Consider the following 14,772-nt stretch of genomic DNA (forward strand, 5'->3'; position numbering starts at 1 on the left):
TGCACTTTCAGACGCACAACACTGCTTTATTTACACAATACTGGTAATTCAAGAAAATCCGTTAAAATGACCTTCTCTTTAAACGTTCTACTTTTAATACAATATCTTCTAATAGGCTTTAGCGGTTATCCTCTGCGCAGCTGTGATTGAAATAAGCTCCTACAGGATTTATAGAAATCCAGGCTATGGAGTAGGGAGAGGTAGACATCCATATCCCTACCCAAGACCTGGATATCCGGGTTACCCTCCACACCGGGGTGGTGCTAACGTGGACAAAAGTTACATGAGGGGTCGGAATTTTAGAAATAATAATTATGATAAAGGAGCTAGCGGGGCAGAAGGGCAACATTTCCACAACTCGGGTACACGCGAGCATCATAATAAGGGCAACCATCACAGTAAAGTTACTAAGGTAAGATAATTTAACTAAAACTAGTGTCGATATTAGAAAAAAAATATTCATTTAAGCAACACATAATTTTTTTATCCACAAATGGTAAATAAGGATGGATTTTTGGAAAATCTCTTTTGACAGCTTCAAAGAGACAAAAGAATAATTCACTCTTTGACTCAGGAAATAAAATTTCGCTTTGAAATTGATATCAAAATACTTGCCAAAAAGATAAAAGAAGTCCCTTTTCCATTTCTAAACAACCTAATCTTTTATCGTTTAACAATATTGTGTATTTATTTTATTATGCTATTCATTTATTATTAGAACGAAGAGATTCTTTAATATCTGGTTTGGTCAGCGACAACCCCGTTGATTATTTTTGATGGAGTTAATGAATCCTTGTGTCTACAAACAGTTATTCTATTGTATCATGGAATCGAAGCATTTTAATCCTTAACCACTGAGCTATACAGGCATAAAAAATCTAGTTGCATCTCAGAGTGTAAAAAGAAAGTTTCCGTTCCGATTTTAAAGACCCATGGTGCTTGGACTAGTTAATTAAAAGTACTAGGTGAACAGAATATAGTAGGAATTAGTTATTGCTTTGTCATATGAATAAAAGATGAGATTAATGTGTTCCTTCAATTTGCGCCATTTATGAATGTTTAGAGATAATGAACCCTAGTGTCTACAAACACTCATCGACTTGCTGGGAGTCGAAGCATTATAAGCCTTAACCACTGAGCCAAAATTTTCCAAAATTTTAAAAAGAAAGTTCTGTTGTCTTTAAAGGCCATGATACTTGGACTAGTTAAATAAAAGTACTAGGTGAACAGAACATAGTAGGAATTAGTAATTAGTTGTCATTTAAACATTGTGATAAGATGTGAATGTGTTACTTCAATTTGGGGCATTTTTAGATGAATTTAACTTCTTTATGCTTTAAAGTCTGTATTAACAATAAACAATATACAGTAATCCCTACTATAACACGGTAAATTGTTACCGTGTTAAAGGAAACGTGTAAAAAATAGCGCGTTATGTACAAATTCACGTTTAACTTTTCTCGTTAAAGGCGATTAAATACTATGTTAGAGTCAAAAGAAGTGCGTACAAATCAAAAATAACATGTGTAATCCCCACGTTACATCCCCCCATGTAACGCGTTAACCGTTACATGTTACCACGTTATATGGGTGTTATACGAGGGACTGAAATTGCGTTATAGGAGTACCGTGATATAATAACTTCTGAGTTAACTGTATTAATTTCAGAATTGAATCCACAAAGCAAGATTTAAGAACAATAATTGTATTTAATTAAATTTTTCATTTACAGATAGAAAAGTCTGAACACTCCGGCAGCCATGACATAGGCAGCTCTGAATCATTCAACACAGGAGGTGGGTCTGGTAGAAACTACAACAACTACAACAAAGGAGCAAGTGAGGCCGGCAATGATTACGACAAAGGACAAACACACACTGGAGAGTGGTAGACTTCATTAATCAACGTCAAAAATAAATGTTTCTTTTATTACCCTTGTTTATGTTACTTGCGTTCTGTACCCATAACAAAACACTTATGTCAATACACTGAATAGGGAACGATAAATTTATTTAGAAGGCTAGCTAAATAAGGCTTCAGTGTGAGTCTCGCATCCCTGAGGTCGTAGGTTCCATGCCTGACTGTTCACTAATGGACTTACTATGTGCGCATTTAAGATTCAATCGAACGGTGAAGGAAAAGATCGCGAGTAAACCGGCTTTCTTTAGATACAAAAAAGTCGACGGCGTGTGTCAGGCACAGAAGGCTGATCACCTACTTGCCTTTTAGATTGACAAATGATCATGAAGCAGATACAGAAATCTGAGACCCAGACCTAAAAAGTTTGTAGCGCTAATGATTTATTTTATTTAACCATTTATTTATAAAACTAAATCAGTAAGATTGAACTCTTTTGTCTTCGTCTGTCAAATTGTGTTTACGCCGTGTTGAAAAGGGATAAGTAATAGTAGATAGTGTGTTAACTAAAACTATGAACAGCACACATACATGTAAATTAAAGTACAATTAGAACAATAAAATTTTTTTTTCTGAATATCTGTTTTGCTATGTTACAACAGTGCACTTTAGCTGTAGGTACACGCTCATTATTTAATTAGTACAGTAAATCTTAAGTCAACTGGATCTATGGCGAAATTTAACTTATTACTTAACGCCTAGACCAGTGTTCCCAACGTAAACGTAATTTAATTGTTAAGGGGGGCTTTTCGGAAATGTATTATTTTTTTAAATAATCATTTGTAATTTCAGTTTTTCATTACATGTGTTAAAACTTACTTACTGAGTTCCGTTAAAAATTTCCAAGTAATTTCTTCTTAAAACCTATCATTTACGATTCTAAATTCTAAATTTTATTTCTTAGCAATTCAATTTTAGATACCTATACAATATAGTCATAAGAAATTTAGGAAGGCAAAGGTACCTAAAAAATAGGATGGAAATCACTAAACACCTACCTGCACAATTGCATACCTACATTAGAAATATTTTGTATTTTTTTATGAATTCTCACTGTCGGCCTTAAGGACCTTGAGCTCGGCTGGATTGTGCTGTTTTCAGTGCCAAAGCTACCGCTGTCTATGTTACATGTTCTCTGGACGAATTCACAAGAACGACATTAAATATCCTATGTAAGTCTTAAATTACATAACCATCGCATTGGCTATTAGATGTAATACAAGGGATAGCGGGGAAGGATTGGAAAATGGCAGCGAGGATGATAGACAAGTGGAAGAACTTGAAGGAGTCCTTCACTCTGTCAGAGGTCGTGTACTATTATTAAATATAATGACATGGATTTGGTACTTGGTACATGGTACTCGAATAAAGACTTGTTTTATTAGACTAAATAAATCAATTAATAAAACCAGAGGCGTTACAACACTTGGAAAACGAGATTCCTTTATATTTGTTTTGTGATTATGCCTTTTAAGCACTTTGGTCTTAAATGCAGACGTCGTGGTATTACCAATTATCTATTACTTTAAATAAAGTTTATTGCATCGTGATATCACGACTGGTTTATATTACTTTTTATATTTATTGAAATTGATTCATAAAGGCAACTGCATACATAACGCCTTATTAAAATTGATGAATTGCAAGATTTTTTTTGTAGAACAGGGGGGGCAAACGGGTTGCCCCCTGTTGAATGATAAATAAGTGGTACTGCCGCACATGTACACTCTTAATGCCACTCACGCACTCACTTTTAAGAATTGGTACGCTCTTTTCTTGAAGGACCCAAAGTCGAATTGGTTCGGAAAAACTTCAGTGGGCCATAGTGACACATAGTGGTGGTGCGCGGCAAAAATGGACTCGACGTCCGATGATGAAACTCAATTGCATGTATTAATCCGAAAGTTTAAAAAATACTATAAAATCCTAATAACAATATAAAAAAACCGAAAATATTGGAAACACGACACCCGACTACACATAATTTATCTACTATATAAAAATAAGTCGGGTTTTCCTTCCTGATGCTATACCTCCAGAACGCACGAACCGATTTCCACGGTTTTGCATTTGTTGGAAAGGTCTCGGGCTCCGTGAGGTTTATAGCAGAAAATTCAGGAAAAATTTCATAAGAAAAGCGGGAAAATCTTACAAAAAAAAATCTTCATCTTTTAATCACCAAACGAAATGTTACATACAACGAAGCCATCTGGTGACGAAACGGAGTTCGCCGGGTTTGCTAGTTTAATAATAGAAGTTATAAATACTTTATTTAAATTTATCAAATCATTTATAACCCTGCCAAAAACTAAGCCTAGCAGTAATATTAATCGACTTAAAGACGTTATCAATTCCATAAGTAATTACAGTATAGAAGTAATACCTACAAATTTATTCCGCAATATACTTGGCTATATTTTTACGAATGTAAGATATCTACGAATCTCTGACATTGATATAACAATGACAACGAAACATTGTTATTAAAACATTTTCCATGTTATATTATATTTGTTAAAATATTATTTGTTAAGGACAGGCTTCTAAAATATATACGTACAAGAAATTTGCATTATACTGTTATTACTTAGAACAGATCAGATATCAGATCAGTCATAAATCAGATGGCGTAGTCCTGCTCTTTTGTGAATTTTGTAAACGTTGTTGACATTCATAAGCATGCTCTAAGAAGCATCTAAATTGAATAAACGTATTTTGATTTTTGATTGACTTCTAGCGAAATTCCGTGTATTGACATCCGGCGTTCCAAGACAGGGCGTTGTTCTAGAGACATCTATCGGAATGGTTATAACTTTTTTTTTTCAAAAGAACATCGTACCTTAAAGGCTCGCAATAGTAAGCCTGATTTTGGAGGTGAGCACTTCACTCTAAGATCCTCCTGTCACAAATAATAACTATATCTGTTTATATTATATCAAAAGTACCATGGTACATAACCAACGACGAAGTTCACGCACTTGAAATGAGACTAACGTCACTATATTCTAGACCTATGCGGGGTAGACGCTTCCAATGGGAATCCACTGCACACGACAGCACCACATAATAGATTGGCTTAGGCCTGATTGCAAATTCCCGCAGAAAAAAAAATCCTAACATGTGATTGTAATTTCGATATAATTCATGATCTATACTATATTTTTCTTATTGTTGGACAACAATATAAATGCCAATTATTTTTATTTTATAAGCCTCATAAATCACTCGACAATATTTAGAACTATGCAATGAAATATTAAATAATCTGTATAAATCCGCCTTTATAAGTCAAATATAATATAAGAACGTTAAAACCACGCGAGGTGTCTTTCGCTTATCAATCTTTGTGTCAAGTCAATATGTCGAATAATGTAAGTTTTTACAATATTTTTGACAAATTTGTACAAAATAATATAAGAGGTTAAAAATATTTTTTAACTAATTTTATTTTGTTTATCAATTCAATATATGTTAGTTTTGTATACTATGGCTTAAAAAGAGTATTAAAATTGTTAATATTATTTCCAGATTACACTATTATTTGTCATAATGGCAGCTCTTCTTCTAATTATGGTAAATGTAAATTATTAAATTACTTACTGAATTAATCCATACATTTTTTTCGTTGAATTATGAGCAGTACTTCAAAGCTATTCAGAATTCCGCGACACTTCAACCTTGGAAAGCTGTCTTTCTTCAAAAGCAACACTTACAAAATTGCAAAAATACAAGAAATTTTACAAATTTACCGCCAATCATTAATACATAAAACGTGAACGAGCGTTTAAAAAAGCTTTTTTTTTTCTTTAATATTCAAGCTTAATTGAAATTAATTTGATTAATTTCATTAAATTAACTTATTTCCTATATAAATAACTTGCGAATTCTTGCATCAAAAACTATGAAACTGATAAGAATCTCCCATCATTTCCGAAATAAGTGATTGTTATTAACTATTTTTTAAACTTAATTATAGTTATTATGACGTTCGGCTCTGTTCTTCGAGAGCTAACAATGTCTGTTATTTAGTACTGCTAAAAAAGACTGCTTTGGTTACATTAAATCATTCAGATTGCATTTTCATGTAAATTAATCCTTTATTATAATCAATTTTGAGCAGAATTAAAAATTTTCGAGATCGAAGTGTAGCAGAATTCTCATTAGCTATGATTATAATACAAATATATAATAAATAAACGGCCTTTTTTATTTTATTTCAGGGTCTTGAGACCCACGCTTGTGTGATACCTGCAGTAACTCGCCTCGAAAATGATTTGACTAGAAGCATATTGCGAGGGAGAATTGCTGGGATTGGAATTTCGGGATAGACGTCTATAGATAATATTCTGTATGAAAATAATCAAGTATAAAAAAACATTTTTTTAATTATTTAATGTGTTTGATTTCACCAAGTTGCGACATATATAATCCAACCTTACTCATTCAAACAGGTATGTATTCGTCTCTATCTAACAAATTGTTTTCACGCTGTGATGGAAGAAACCAGATACATAAAATAAAACATTGTATAGGTAAAGATTTTTATAGTAATACTAATTTGTTTTATGAAAATATATATAACCTACGTACCTCCTAACGTGACAGTTACGAAACCCATAAACATTTTAAATTGGATGTTTTTTTTTTATATTTTCCAAAACTTTAATTATTCTGCTATTCGGGAAAATACATCAAATCAAAAACCATGAAAATCGGTCCAGCCGTTAGAACAAAGCCGACTTTTTAAATTCCACGACAAAGCGTCAAGTAGCGTTATTTTCCTCAAGAAAACAAGTAATTAACTTACGAATTCACCCAACAATCCGTCAAGGACACTTCAAAACGCCAACTCCCTCTCCCACAATAATGGAATGACTTTTATCTGACGTAATTTCATTCTATTAAAACAATTATGGTATAAGAACTATAATGGTTCTTATATTATTATTATATACTTCATAACCCTGACTACGTTTCATTAATTCATCATCTTTTATTTCGAGAGTATTACGGACTTCAAAATTGAGTAGAGCACAAATCTGACAAGTCCAAGGTTCAAAAAAGCCTGCCTAAGTATGTTACCCAGCGGGATCGAATGCGGCTTTCAATCAAGAACTGGTATCAAATTACCACCAGTGCCACGGAAGTTTTAGGCCAGAAAACTTGCTGAGAGCGAAAATCGTTCAGCTGAGACTGAGTTCTCGCCTGCCTTTAGAGAATGTGCCCCTGACCCGTTACACCACCATCTCGCGAGTGCGCACAACGCACTGCGCAACAGCTAGTTTCTATATCAATAGAATTATTAATAGCTCGAATACAATATGATTCGGAACCGTGTACCAATGTTTGACAAGCACCAATAGAATTTTCTTTTTACAAGCAGAATTCACAGTGAAGAAAAGCGTGCAGAATTTACAGTGACGTCATATTAGGCCCAAAATTCGACCTCGTTTCACGAACCGAGCCTCTACTAGCCTATAAAGAAACATGATAAATGCATTTTGAATTAATTCAATATGTAATATGAGACATTCGTGTTACCGTATAGACGAACAGCCTTCTGGGAACCTGGGAAGCTACATAGCTTTTATATTGTATGTTATAATACATAATTTGTATTTTAAGGGACAAACGAAAGGTCCTAACAGCCGCCAATAGACATCTGGAACACCGGGATACCTTTACAATAACCTAATTTAAACTTTGACTTTTAAAGTGATAAAATTACACTGAAATTAATATAAATATATACTGACCTACAATTCCTCCAGTGCAATTTACGTCTATGTAAAGAGAAAATCTATGTACAAAATTCTTTATAAACATATGCCAGCAATAAATCTACCTTAATCATGAATTTTCCTATTCAATCTAAGGACTCTCACCCAAATCCGAAGTTGATAACTCCTTATCTGCCTCATTGTTCCGTACACAATGCTCGTTTCGACGCTTACAAAATCATAGATAAAGATAACGACGACGAATACGACGACACTCGAGTCACCATTCAAAGGAAAGCTTTTGGATTTATTTATACGAGACGACCTCTATTTGTATATAACGCGATAAATAAAACCTACCAAACGGTTTCTACCAATGTAGGCCACTTAGGCTTTTAACCTTGTTCTAAAAGTATCAAACAAATATACCTATACAGGTTTATACACCTCGAAACACTCTGATGATGAAGTTGACTTACTGAATGACGATATAAGCTGAGCATTTCAGACACCTAAAAGGCATGTTAATTTTGTGATGGGTTATTTCAACGCAAGATTATGACATAAAGAAAACAGAGATAAGGATGGGACAATTTGGTTATTGGCAAAGGAACAATCGTGGACAGAGACTAGCGGAATTAATGGAGAAAGAGAATCTTAATATGATAAACTCTTTATTTCAGAAGCCGCTTATATGGTTCAGCCCGGAAAGACGGAGAAGATAGCATCGTGAGTAATCCGGCTTGCTTTAGACCCAAAAAGTCGACGGCGTGTGTCAGGCACAGGATCATATACTTGCCTATTAGATTGGCAAATGATCATGAAACAGATACAGAAATCTGAGGCCCAGATCTGAAAAGTGTGTAGTACATTTGATTATTATTATTATTATATATACAGAATGTCTTCAACAATAAACTTGAGTTACACATCATTAATTGTTAATTAGTCCTAAATATTTTTAATAACACCTGTCAACAGGCCCCTTGCAACGATTACTTAACTACTTCATTACGATCTGGTCGTTAACTAAATTGTTCTTGAAATAATTACAAATTAATATTTCCATAATTGACTATTATTATATTGATTTTAATATAAAAACCTAAATTGTACAATAGGCAGCATTCTAACAGCCATCGTAATCGCTACAACATGAAGTTATTCGTGAGTAAATTTATTTTTAATATTTTTTTTTAATAGTTTTGTTTAGTAATGGATGAGTTATATATGTATGACAAAGTTACTATTTGTATAGAAAGCTCAAACATAATCCCAATATTTATCTTAATTATATTTTTGCAAACGTTAATAAATAATAACTGCAGGTTCTATCGGTTCTCGCCAGCGTTGCAACGCTTCAAGCTAGTCCCCTGTTTGGGCTGCCCATACCAAATCCGTTGGCAGTAGCCAATGCAGTTTTGGGTAACGTTCTGGGTCATAGAGGGGGCTTGGGTGCTTCCAGACAGGGCAGTGGCATTGTTAAATCAGGAAATTATGCCGGAGAGAATTATAATGGTGGTGCTAGTGGTGCTGCTGGATCCGAAGCGCATAATGTTGGAGGCAGCAGTTTCCATAACGTTGGACAGCATCACAATAAAGTTACAAAGGTAATACATTATTTATTAAGAAATATTTTTTGAAATGTTTATAATAATAATAATAATTTATTTATTCCAAGAATATGGTACAAAAATGTGTAAGGTGGTACAATCGTAAGTTCTCATATTCTGCCACACACAATGGCGCGCAAATTTGTCTTCAGGAATTTTACATTTTGAATTATTAGTCAAAGTCAATTCTTATATTATTTGTATCATATATATCACACTTTATTAAATTTATATCAACTACAGTGTCTCATGCAAATAATCATTTATTGAATAGTAAATTTTTTCCAAAAGTAATACACTAAGTCGATTTTTAAAGACTCTAGTCGGAAGATCTTTTAATTCTTTTGGTAATTTATTGTAAAACTTAATTGCCATACAAAAGGTGTTTTTCCTAAACTGTTACGATATTGAACTAATTGTTTGCAGCTCAATTTTAGAATAATATAAAAATATCATTATATTATATTTTATAACAGGTTACTACTGTTGAAAATGATGGCAGCCATAACATAGGAGGATCAAACTTCCACAATCAAGGTACCCAAGCTAACAGTCAGTTCAATAAAAACCAGAACAGCGCGGCTGCCCACGGTAATAGCTTGACCCAAGCTGGTCAAGGCAGCAGTAGCGTTGGTTTGGGTGGTTTAGGAGGGGCTGCTCAACAGGGCAGTAACTACCTGGATTCCCAAAACTTTGCCAATCAAAATCAAGGATCCAGTGCTGGCGGTGCAACGGGACAATCAGCTCACAACGTCGGCGGTGGTGGATACCACAATGTCGGCCAGCACCATAATAAAGTTACCTCGGTATGTAAAACTTCTTATATTTCAACTCTTTCATATAAGTTTTGTTCCAAATATGTATATTTATTCCCATGACGAATTTGTCTAATTTTACATATTATATTACAAAGCAGGTTGTGATTTGTAACTTGTTAAATCCAATCAAATACGTCTACACCGATATTAGTATAAATGACTGTTAAACTTTCAGGTCACTACAAGTGAAGATGAGGGAAGCCACAATGTAGGTGGATCAAATTTCCATAATGTCGGAGCCCACGCTCATAACCAATTCAACAAGGGACATCATGGTGCATCAGCTACTGGGAACAGTTTGACTTCGGCCGGACAAGGAAGCCAAGTAGTTGGAAATGGATTAGGATTGGGAAATGGATTAGGATTAGGAAATGGATTAGGAATAGGATATGACTCTCCCTTAATGCGGGAAGCTGACGAAATTGGCATCGGTAATGGCCTAGATGCTGCTTCTGCAGCCAACGCGATTGGAAATGGACTAGCTACCGGCGCTGCGTTAGGTGCAGATGCTGCTTACGGAGGAGCAAATGCTATCGGGAATGGAATAGCCACTGGTGCTGCTTTAGGTGCAGATGCTGCTTACGGAGGAGCTAATGCTATCGGGAACGGAATAGCCACCGGTGCTGCTTTAGGTGCTGATGCTGCTGCTGCAGGAGCTGACGCTATTGGCAACGGTATCGCTACCGGCGCTGCTTTAGGTGCAGATGCTGCTTACGGAGGAGCTAATGCTATTGGGAACGGAATAGCCACCGGTGCCGCTTTAGGTGCAGATGCTGCTTACAGAGGAGCAAATGCTATCGGGAACGGAATAGCCACTGGTGCTGCATTAGGCGCTGATGCTGCTGCTGCAGGAGCAAACGCCATCGGTAACGGAATTGCGACAGGCGCTGCTCTAGGCGCGAATGCTGCTGCTGCAGGAGCAAATGCTATCGGGAACGGAATAGCCACTGGTGCTGCATTAGGCGCTAATGCTGCTGCTGCAGGAGCTAACGCCATTGGTAACGGAATAGCTACAGGAGCTGCTGTGGGTGCAAATGCTGCTGCAGCAGGTGCCAACGCAATTGGTAATGGTATGGCTACAGGTGCAGCTTTAGGAGCTAATGCTGCTGCTAACGTTATTGGCAACGGAATCGCTACCGCTTCGGCTGGAGCTAATGTTATCGGAAATGGACTTGCTAGTGCAGCCAACGCACTTGGATCTGGTCTGTTCGGTGGACAAAACTGGGTAGGATAAGGCAAGCCTTTAGGACGGAATGCTTTCCTTGACGGCGTAGCCAACGGTTAGGCATTAGAAAATGCATTCTTACATCACTTACAAAACATTTCTATGTACAAAAGCAATTGTAAGAAAATAAAATAATTGTTCCCTAAACCAGACTTCAATTTTCCCTTAATAATATGACTACAAAATTAATGCTTATATATCCGCGTAACTTATAACTAACAAATATAGTAGACAGATACCGAAATTTATTAGGTTTAAGTATGTATAATAAACATATTAATCCTACTAATATTATAAACTCGAAAGTTTATAAGTATGGATGTATGTTTGTTACCCTTTCACGTAAAAACTAATGATTGGTTTTTAACGAAACTTTACAATAATATACATCAGAATAACACAAAGCCTACATTTTATAAAGGTATAGTGTGAATTGTCTAAAATATCAAGTAAGTAGGAAAAAATCTACTATCTGCGAGCTATATAGGCGTGCGTTGCCAAAACCGCTACAATAAGAGCTTAAAAAGTCAATATCTTTAGTAGTTTTTTTCTACGCTACCCTAACATAAGCTACTCGAAATACTAATCCTGCGCAGACGAAGTCGCGGGCACCAGCTAGTTATATATAAAAACTCTACATCACCTATTGAACTTTGTAAATAATTACTAATCTCATGTTAAAGGCGATTTATTTTAAAATGAATAGCTATAACCAAAACCTTCTACCTAAATTGCACAACAATACACAATTAATACAAAAAAGGAAATTATTTTCGAGACATATGGGGAGATGACATCATTCTTTGATAGGCTTATTCAGAATAATAATTAACTGCCAAATATAGTATAATTTGTGTCTTGGGGTTACACTATTTACAAACAATGTAACGGTTTGATATAAGAACAGATGACTGTTAAATTTTCGTACAGAAAAATTAGGCTATCAGAAGCTAAGTTCACCACTAAAACTATATATGTTGTATAATTCGTATCAATGAATATTTTGTAATAATAATTATAAACTAGTGTTACAACACACTATTAACCTGTATTTTATAAAGTTGTACATGCTGGCTTTTTGGTACGGCTGAGCAGTATTTCACTGAGGTACAACGTATGTACTACAAGCTCAAGGACGACCTCATATGGATGCTCACATCTCAGGGCCGGTGCTCCCAAATACCAGCTTCTTCCTTTTGATCTGATCCAGCGGACGGCCTATCGTATTGCCAAACTCTAGTGTATTATTATTGATCGGATTGATTCTCTCTCTTTACGCAGAGACATTACTTCACGATGCGTTTGAAGAGTTTTTTTGGGTTGGTCCTTCCTGCCTTGTGTCATCACCTTCTTCTTCTTCTTAAAGTGCCTCTCCACTACTGGAGGTTGGCGGTCAGCTCGTCAAACTCCTTCTTATTTTTCGCCAAGCGCATCAGCTGTTCTACGCTGGCCACTCCCGTCCATTCTCTAATATTGCGGAGCCACGACTTCCTCCTTCTGCCAGCGCGTCTTTTCCCCTCGACCTTGCCCATCATGATTACTTGAAGAAGTCGGTACCGTTCGTGTCGAAACACATGTCCCAAGTAACTTATCTTCTTCTTTTTAATGTTCAACGTGAGTTCTCGGGATCGTTTGACGCGCCGTAGAACTTCTTCGTTCGTGACTCTATGGACCCAGCTTATCCTCAGCATTCTTCGGTAACACCACATTTCAAAGGCGTCAAGTTTCTTAATGGTTGCCTCCTTCAAGGTCCAAGCCTCGCAACCATACATTACAACTGGCCAGATGTAACATTGAAGCATCCTACTTCGGAGGTGCAGACTGATGTCCTTGTTGCAGAGTACCTTTCTCATTTTGTTGAAGGAAGCACGAGCAACTTCTATTCGGGTCTTCACTTCATTTTCAGACTCCCATGCTTCAGTCAGCCATGTGCCTAGGTACTTGTATTTATTAACTCTCTCTAAAGTAGTACCTGCCACCGAGATTGTTGGGTTTAAGTCTTCTCTTCTGCTAATCACCATATACTTGGTTTTGGCGAGGTTCATTGATAGCCCCGCTCTTTTGCTGCACTCATAGACGTGGTCAACTATACTCTGTAGATCTTCAGGTGTTGTTGCTATAAGAGTGGTATCATCGGCGTATCTCAAGTTGTTAATTATTTGCCCATTGATCTTGATACCCCACTCTTTGCCTTCCAGTGCTTCAGAGATAATTGCTTCTGAATACAGATTAAATAGAAGCGGGGACAGAATGTGTCATCACCGCAAGAGCCAATAAATTCTAGAGTTCATCCGCATTACCTTGACTGGAAGTTCTCCACGGTCCGCTTCACTAGGCATTATGCGAACTAGAGAACTGTGGTATCGGCTCTCCATGGAATTCCTCTCTGTGCAATAGAACCTCCAATGATATAAAAAGAGAGCTTACTCCTTCCTCAAAGACCGGCAGCGCACCCACTAAAGCTGGCTGCGATGACTGCCGTTATGCCCGTCCTAATTCTTGTTTTCCTACATAAAATTCTGTATGAGTCTTGGCCTGTGATTCTGTGATTGCCTTTACTGTAGGAACAAGTGCTATTTACGCATATAGAAAAAAAAATGTGTCTTTACTTATGTACACGCTGTAAAAGTTATACTTATTTGGCGTAACAAGATAAAAATCCTTTTAAAATTTTATGTTTCGCCTAATTCTACGTTAGTAGAAAAAACGACACTAACCATAGAAAAAAAGGATTTAATACATTGAAAGTTTTATTATAATGCATTATCTAGTTAAATAAAGTTTAATTAAATATTACAATAAAATTATTTCTACATAGTTAAAGAAATGAACATTTTTTTATTTTCAAATGTTGACTATGCTAACTTCAGGATGTCGGTTTTTTGTGACATTGTGAGCACGCATCGTAAAAATTTACTCTCATAATTTTTCCCTAACGCGCCAAAAGATATCATCATGGCTGTGTATAACTTCAAAAATCAATTTATACACAGCCATGATTTCAAGAGTCGCATGTTTAAGCCACTAGGCCAATACTGATAATAAGCTTACGTTTAAATAAATCCGAAACCAAACAAACAAATGCAGATACATTAATTCAATAATTACATAACCGATTGCAGTAATTGGAACCGCATTCATCGATATTATAGTGACCAAGGGCCCAAGTACGACCACAATCGAGTATTGCAAATTAACTTGCTACAGGGCTGACAATTTCTAGATATAATACAGAAATTAAAAGAATCCTATATGCGATAAAATACAAAACTTATTACAATAAGTAATAAATTTACCTTTAAAACAATAAATATACGAATAGTATGGATATGTAAATACATACAGTTCAAAATTATTTATCAAGACTGATCCTTACAATTTAATATGTATGCAGATGAGGTATATAACCAACGCTGTATGCAATTATTTACATAACTAAAAGCATCTGCTCCAGCTAGTTCCCGTCATATATATATATA

General features: G+C 35.7%; 1 protein-coding gene and 1 long non-coding RNA gene across 2 annotated transcripts in view; one reads left to right on the forward strand and one right to left on the reverse strand.

The window, feature by feature from the left end:
* LOC125059336 (calsyntenin-1) overlaps positions 1–14,772 on the reverse strand; it is a 159,774-nt gene that overhangs the window by 69,342 nt on the left and 75,660 nt on the right. The gene's annotated exons all lie outside the window — the stretch shown is intronic.
* On the forward strand, positions 5,172–6,306 carry LOC125059339. Its single transcript, XR_007118644.1, has 3 exons — positions 5,172–5,288; positions 5,446–5,490; positions 6,138–6,306. It is a non-coding gene; the product is annotated as an uncharacterized LOC125059339 (long non-coding RNA).

Source organism: Pieris napi, chromosome 19 (genome assembly GCF_905475465.1).
Source record: "Pieris napi chromosome 19, ilPieNapi1.2, whole genome shotgun sequence".
In the NCBI taxonomy this organism is placed as follows: domain Eukaryota; kingdom Metazoa; phylum Arthropoda; class Insecta; order Lepidoptera; family Pieridae; genus Pieris; species Pieris napi.